This window comes from Lygodium microphyllum, chromosome 20 (genome assembly GCF_053477565.2).
Source record: "Lygodium microphyllum isolate KBCC chromosome 20, Lygodium_microphyllum_v1.1.10, whole genome shotgun sequence".
Taxonomy (NCBI): Eukaryota; Viridiplantae; Streptophyta; class Polypodiopsida; order Schizaeales; family Lygodiaceae; genus Lygodium; species Lygodium microphyllum.
Genome location: NC_141154.1, coordinates 100,999,435 through 101,005,786, shown reverse-complemented (window position 1 = coordinate 101,005,786; position 6,352 = coordinate 100,999,435). Strand labels below are relative to the sequence as shown.

Here is a 6,352-nt window from a genome sequence, read left to right as displayed (position 1 = left end):
TAGAGAATGAAGATATAGAGCCATAACAAAATAAGTAGATTACTGCTCCAACTGCAAAGAATAATTGCATTCACTTGAAAAGATATTAATGATGCTCTAGCATTTTCATCATAATAAATGTAGATCAATGTACCACCCAATTTGGATCTTAAATAAGACATTGCATCATGTGGTTGGAACCAGTAATCATCATGTGGTTGTCGTATTTGCTGTTTTTGAGGTTGTTGTATCACTTCTAACTACATTTCAACTAGTTGCTAAGGTGAGCATGTAAGCTTCACATGTCATGGCATCATGTTGTGTAGTCAGTCCCGTATGTATAGGTTTCGTGTGTGAAATATTGATCATACTCAAGGTTATAATCATGATTCTTTATAAAGTGTAATATTTAGAGTAAGGATATAATGGAAGACTTCACTCTACAAGAGAGGAAAACAATATATTAAAGGTTATGGGAGGATATAATGTCACCTTGTTAGGATGGTTGCTTATTCAACATATCTACTCTACTACAAAAGGACACATACATACAATATGGGTTAAAGAGCTTGTAATTAAAGTTATGTATGCAAGAAGCAAAACAAACCAAAATTTAGTGACAACTTTATACAACTGACGCATCATTTGTCACTACTTGGAGCTATAACACAAATCCATTGATGTTTGATATGTATAGATCGTATTCGAGTTAGATCGTTCGGCAACATACTCATTTTGAATTGTTGGCCTTCGAAAAACCATCACACAATGCATCCCTTGGTGTCACTAGATGAGCTCGTCATTTTGATTGCAGACCTTCCACATATAACTATCTCTACATGCATTTAAAATAGATGAGAATGCTGCTTCAATTCTTTTTATTTGAGTGTGATCTGATGTGTGTAACTGTCAAATGTAGAGAAAGAATCCTCTAATTCATGAACATTCAAAATAGCTAGTCAAAAACCCTATTCAAGTGGAACGAAATAGGCACATGCAGAGCAGTCTTGACATGCTTCTTCTGCATGAAATGGAAGTGATGCAGACGTCTGACTTCGTCGCTCAACAATACTTCCTTGTCGGTCGTACACATGCAGAGCAGTCTTGACATGCTTCTTCTGCATCAAATGGAAGTGATGCAGACGTCCGACTTCGTTGCTCAGCAAAACTTCCTTGTCGGTCGTACAGATGAAATACTTTGTATTTATGGATTTCGAGTTCGTTATCAAGCTTGAAGTACGGTTGCGCGAGGTAGCTGCAATAATTCATTATCACTAATCAGTTCTTGTTTCATTGATGCTCCGTTATACTATTCCGCTTGCTACTCCGATTCAATCTTCAGTTTGCATGGCCGCCAGCAGAGGCGATAACGACAGTAATATGGCCGAGCATAATGAGGCGCAGCAGCTCCTTCTTCATCACCTTCCCGGACCAGCGATGCTGAGTGTTGCGGAGAGTCTACTGTGCGCGCTAGGTCCAACATTGATCTGAGCAGATACATCAGCTAGTCGACGAGCACGAGAGACAAACAGCTTATCAAAGTATTATGCGTGGACGTTGTAGATGCACTGTGGCGATCAAGATCTAGTACAGATGTTGGAGCAGATAGTACAAGGCAACACACTGACAGCGATATGCAGTTGATGATGAGCGCGAGATGCGACGACCGAGTGGAAGCAGCCTCCGGTACTGAAAGTACGCAGGAAGAAGACAAGCTGAGTCTTAAGAAGGCGAGAACTAGAGGCGTACATCCGCGTAATGACCCCATGGGATTGGTGGCCGAGGTGGCCTTCACTACAATCCACGTGCATTGTGGCAAGACACAAGACACGACATCTCCCATCAGTCAACTTCGACAAGGAACTTTCAATCGATCCCCATATAGGAAGAAAAGAGAATTCTCCATGGAATTCCCTAGTTGAAAATACGTATAAGTGGGGAAAGTAAAAACTAGGGAAAATGGAACATTTCCTAGTGAGAATAAGTAGGGAATCACATAAGACTTTTTCTATGTAGGAAATATTTCATACATAGGAAAACACAAAATTTTCTATGTAGGAAATAATTCCTATATAAGAAATATTCCATATATAGGAAATTTTTTTTAGATGTGATTCCCTAGGTACTCTCACTACGAAATCTCTCATTTTTCTCATTTTTTACATTCCCTACTTATATGTACTTTTAACTAGGGAATTCCGTGGAAATTCTCTTTTTTCCTTATCACTTTATCTACTTTGCCCTTACTCTTAGACATGCTAATATCAAACAAGAAATTACACAATAAATTTTTAACTAAAAAATTATATAGAGAATGTTATCATTTCTAAGTAAGGATCAATAACATACATCTAATGATCAAAATAGATTAAACAAATTAAGACATCAACATCTACTTCTAGCAACCTAAAGAAAATGAAAATACTTTTAAAGGAGCATAGAACTAAAAACTAATTAAGCAACATGTGTGTCTTGATTGTTTTATCGCTTAAATCTCCAATATGTTGCAAAGTAATAAATGTTTGAGTAATCCATCAAATCTCCAATATGTTGAAAATCAATCAATTCTTAACTCAAAGTAGAAGTTATGCTAAAACTTCCACATCATCTAGACTAAGCACATTGCTATTTTTATTTAATACAACTTTGCCATCTCCTAGTAGCCAATAAACAATCTCCTTAATCATATCATCACTTGTTGGCTTCTTTGTATCCTTAATCAAGACTCGAAAGCTAGCTTCAATCTTTTTGAGATTCATGTATGCACTCTTTAAAGAAAAGTACATATCATGAATTGTAGGCACACCAAGATACTTCAAAAGTATGGTTTCCATGTTCTCTTTTTGTCATATTAACCTGTATTGAATAACAAAAAGAGAATAAGTAACTTATTATACTATGTATAGATAATTAAATGACACAAATTATAATATGAAAAGCCATAAGTTTAACTACATGACTATTATATATATATATATATATATATAAACTATAAAGCTACCCTTTAAGCATCATTTGAAATGTTAATCTCAAAGCTACAAATTGAACTACATGACTACAATTATATATATCTAATTAAAATATAAATTAACAATAAAGTTACCCTTTGAGTATCATTTAAAATGTTAATCTTAATGCCTTGGTTTGGGAGATCTTTAAATTCCTAATTCAAATAAAATAAAAAGATTAGATTATGCTTTTCATGTATGACATAAACAAAAATATAAACATTTACATCTAGCACATTTGGTTCTTTTTCGTTGATACTGGTACCTCGTTTCATGCTCCTTTGTTGCAAAAGATCCTTCATCTTCTCACTTGGCTAGTCAACACGTAAAATAAATAGTTATGTAATAAATCATATCTTTAGTTATTCACTAAACCATGACGCTATTGTTCTCTCACAAACATATATCAAATACCTTCCTCTTTCTTTGACTTTTTCGAGATGTTTAATTAATGTCATCATCTGGATTAGCCTACATTCAAAACTACAATTAGTAATCACATTAAAAACATTTATATAGAAAAAAAAGTTACATACCTTATCATTGCTTGAACTATGGATACTTTGTTCCAGAGTTTCTTGACGTTTAGTTGAGTACATTATTTTGTCTAAACCATGTGACAATAACTTTGAAAAGCTGGCACAATTTTCCATATCAAGTGTCTCATCTTCATTTTCAACATCCTACATTTTAAGCATGTAAAGGATAAGATATTGTTAAGAACATGAATCATATGGTTAATCTTAAATTTAATATAAAGCAAAGAACCTCATCGGATGTATAACATTGAAATTCTTCAAAGCTCTTTTCTTCCTCCACGAACATATTCATCTATGGGAAATGAAAGTTAATGTATAAGTATCTATATAAGAGACATTCTCAAAGAAAGTTATTAGATATGAGCTTCAAAGCATTACCTTCAATGATAAATATGTTTGCTTGTATTGTTGTCCTTCAAAGGAGCTACTTTCTTCAACAGGCTACATCAACAAAATAAGATCATGTGTATACATCAAATGTCTCCAAAATATATGGAATCAAGTACAAAAATGATAAACATATAAGATTATAAGATACATTTTTCAAACCTTGTTCAGTCGCAATATCATCCATGCTAGGAATGTATACATAAAGTTAATTAGAATCAATAGTAGCAACATATGGTTCACTCTGCCATCAATAGACACCCCTCAATGAGTATGGGAGAAAAAGAGCCAATCCTACACTTATGATATCAAACTTATAAATCATATCATCTTACCATTGATGATGTTATGTCATTTGATACATTTTGAAGCTTATCTATATCATCCACTCCAAGAGATGTGAATAATTCTCTCTATATGTCATAAGATTAATAGTTCAATAACTAAGAATCTACACCTCAAATATCAGGAAAGCCAATTAAAAAAAGCAACAATCAACTTACCTTCTTTAAAAAATCTTTTTTCTTCAAATACTTTCTTTCATCTTGCTTTGTACCCTTCCACCAGTCATATATGTCATTCTCTCTTCATATGTACTCACATCTAGTAAACTTCAATGGTAAAATCTCATGGTGATTCTCTGATATAATTTTCATGATATACTTTTTATCCACATTTTTATAACGTAGATCATCTGGGTTTAAGGATTCAAACCACCTACGTACTCGATGATAATTTTCGAGCATGACAGTGTGTTGACTTTTAAAGTATTCAGCTAAGAGCTTTTTTCCATAAAGTCTACCCTCTTCTCTAAATTTCAACATGGATGGCCGATAGATATTATCATATGATGGTATGCGTATCACTCCTATTGATACTCAAGTGATCAAATATCATTAGTTAGTATAACCATTTCAAAAAATGACTCATTATCAACATAAGAAAGCTGGTAATACCTGATTCTTGGCTTGAAGAAGTGTTAAGGCAAGCAATCTCAATGCCTTCCTTTCTTACATTGTCTCTTGTGTCATCTTTAGTAACTTGTTTACCTATATATACATAGAGTTAACCAAAGCTCACAATAATACAAGGTTATGAAAATGTTCAATAACACAAAAGAAAGTAATTAAATATTTTGTATCAATTTGGGTCACCAAATTTGTACAAGTTTTTGATCCTTAAAGTTGGTACTTGCATCTTGACTTGAAGAAACATTATCGCAAGTAACCTCCTGATCTCCCTTTCTTACATTACCTCTTTTATCTATGTTTATATATATACACACAATTACTGAAAGTTTAAAGATATGAATAACTATGAACATTTTAAATTAGGCAAAGAGACTAATTAAAGCTAGTTAATCTCAAAATGAATCACCTAATAAAGCAAGATGTAATATATGTACAAATTTTAATTTTCAAAGTTTAGTAGAAATAAAAACATATACCTGTATCGTGATTTGAAGAGACATTAGGGCCAATGACCTCGTTAGCTTTCATTGTTCCATTATCTCTTGTACCATCATTTGTGTTTTTGTTACCTTTATGTACACATAATAAACCAAAGTTTAGAAACATAAGAGACTTATGTTTTTTAAATAGAAGTACTATATCAAACTAAATCACTTAATTCCTTAGCACTTGGATTAGAACACATAAAATAGTAATAAAATTAGGTATAAATTTAGTTATTAGAGTTAGTTACCTTTCACTTCTTCCACAACTGAATCCACAAGCCCAAGTAGTTTGGGATCCTCACTCATCATTTTTTTCAAAAGAGCCATCATCTCTAGATTAGAAGTCGACATGGCAAACCTACATAGGCATGGTAACAATAAGAAAGTATTTGCAATGCATGTTTGAAAATGTATATTACATTAAGCAATACAAAACAAAAGACTTCAATAAACATACCGTCATAATGTTTGAAAATGTAAATTACATTAAGCAATACAAAACAAAAGACTTCAATAAACATACCGTCATAACATTGTTGCCTCATGCTCATGCAAACGTCACATGGTAGGTACAATCTTTCTTTTGTTGTCAATTGCAATTGCTTTTGTTTTGAGTACTTGCCATTGCTTTTTCGTGGATACACATAGCCACCAATCCTTCTAATCTGGATCCTCTACTCTCACTTTCCAAATATTTTATTGCAAGTGTACATTAGTTAGCCATCCCACTTTTACTTGCTTCATTTCATAGCGTATTGCTCTTATAACCGCACATTTGAGGTCATTTGGCTCACATAAAGCATCTAGATGAGACTTCATATAGACAACATCATTTTCCTCTAGCCAAGGAGGAATGCAACTGATGCAACCTATCTTAATCAAACGAATAGACTTTCTAATTCATCTATCAATGGCTGCATGAATATGTGAAAGAGTTTACTAGAGCTTCCAATAACTTTTTTGCAACTAAATGGAATAAATAA

At 33.1% G+C, this 6,352-nt stretch overlaps 1 long non-coding RNA gene across 2 annotated transcripts; it reads right to left on the bottom strand.

Annotated features, from left to right (window-relative positions):
- Nucleotides 1–3,249: 3,249 nt before the first annotated feature.
- On the bottom strand, nt 3,250–3,820 carry LOC148019171 (uncharacterized). 2 transcript variants are annotated; one of them, XR_015695026.1, is made up of 3 exons: nt 3,756–3,820; nt 3,524–3,670; nt 3,250–3,301 (listed from the first exon to the last, which is right to left on the bottom strand). It is a non-coding gene; the product is annotated as an uncharacterized LOC148019171 (long non-coding RNA). The 2 variants fall into 2 exon arrangements; XR_015695025.1 differs by lacking the exon at nt 3,250–3,301 and adding an exon at nt 3,402–3,458 and having other exon boundaries at nt 3,756–3,814.
- Between the last annotated feature and the right edge of the window lie 2,532 nt (nt 3,821–6,352).